The 1,474-nt window shown below is 27.8% G+C and overlaps 1 protein-coding gene across 1 annotated transcript in view; it reads right to left on the minus strand.

Moving 5' to 3' along the window:
- The window catches only part of LOC102680671 (leucine-rich repeat and immunoglobulin-like domain containing-NOGO receptor-interacting protein 4), a 448,888-nt gene that overhangs the window by 126,090 nt on the left and 321,324 nt on the right, over window positions 1-1,474 (minus strand). The window lies entirely within an intron of this gene.

The raw sequence follows: 1,474 nt of genomic DNA on the forward strand, positions 1-1,474 counted from the left end.
CGAACCGTGATATTGAGATTTTGGAGCGGATTCAAGGAACGTGATTTGCTCGATTGCGCCGCGGCTCTTTTTTCCCCTGGTGCAAATATTGCGGGGCAAAAGTGTAACACCGCCATACAATAACGCGACTTTTGGAACTAATGCCGGCCAAAACTGCTCTTTCGTTCCTTAAAAAGATACGACGAGTAATTAAGGCGCCATTCCCTTTACACTTTGACGATTTACGGATTAATTAAGAAACGAAGAGTTTTGTTTACTCAACGGATCTTTAGACATCTTTAAATTGGAAGTTATGCGTTGAATAAATGATAGTGTTTGGTTGGATAATAGATTGGTATCATTGATCGAGGATATAAGTAAAATTTATTTATGTTATATTTTTGTTGTTAAACTGTGAATAATTATGTGAACTATTATTTAAATAGCGTTATAGATAGAAAATTATTCGAATAATTGTATCAAATTGTTTATGATTTTATTAATAATCAATGCGAGTCGAAAATTTAAATTAAAGAAAAGCAAAATACTTATAAAATGGGCGTGAAAAAAGAAACGAAATTTTATTTGAGAAATAAAGCAAATCTTTAATTTAAGCTGCATTTCTTTAATACGTTCATTTGATTTTATATAAAAAAAAATCTATACTCTATTTATTAAATATATCATATTTATTATATTGATATTTGTATAAGAGTTACTTGACAAAATATTAAATGATGTATATTTGCCTTCTTTAGCTGAGATAATTCTAGATTTTACAACGTTACGTTTCGTTGCAAATTTCAATTAATCTCACCAATTTTCAAATGTTCAATAATACCTATTCAACGCGTATTCTGAAATGTAAATATTGTCCCGAAATGTAAACGCAGTTTAAATATGCGATACCGTGCACCGATTATCGATCTTTTGGACAACTGATGTTGCGGTTAAGTGACGTTCGAGTAATGGACATTCCACTGTGCTACAATAAAAAAGACTGACACTGTTTGACACTGAAAGGATTCGTTTCGAACACGAATAATATTTTCTCGATATTTTAACAAATATTACAATACTTCAAAAAAAAATACGTATTTTTCTTTTTTAGCTATATACCATTATTATTAATTATTATTATTAATTATTTATTATTATTATTTTTTTTCTTCTTTTTCTGAAAATATTCTTCGATAAAATAATATCGATAAAGTAATCTCTGAGAGAAAAATTATCTGTGAATCTGGAAATTGTGATCTCTAAGATTTACGAAATTTTATTAAGAACTTTTAAAAATTTTTTTCCTTTGAATTCTCTCTCTCCTCTGATTCTAGCAATATTTAATCCGAGATTCATGAATATTTATTGGATCTCATCGATTCACTCATATTCAAATTCTAATTCTTTTACATGAATTTTAACTCTTTAATTATATTGAAGATTCAAGTGAAATGTTTGCTTTGATGATTACTTGTTTTTTTTTTTTTTTTTTTAA

This window comes from Apis dorsata, unplaced genomic scaffold, assembly GCF_000469605.1.
Source record: "Apis dorsata unplaced genomic scaffold, Apis dorsata 1.3 scaffold_598, whole genome shotgun sequence".
Taxonomy (NCBI): domain Eukaryota; kingdom Metazoa; phylum Arthropoda; class Insecta; order Hymenoptera; family Apidae; genus Apis; species Apis dorsata.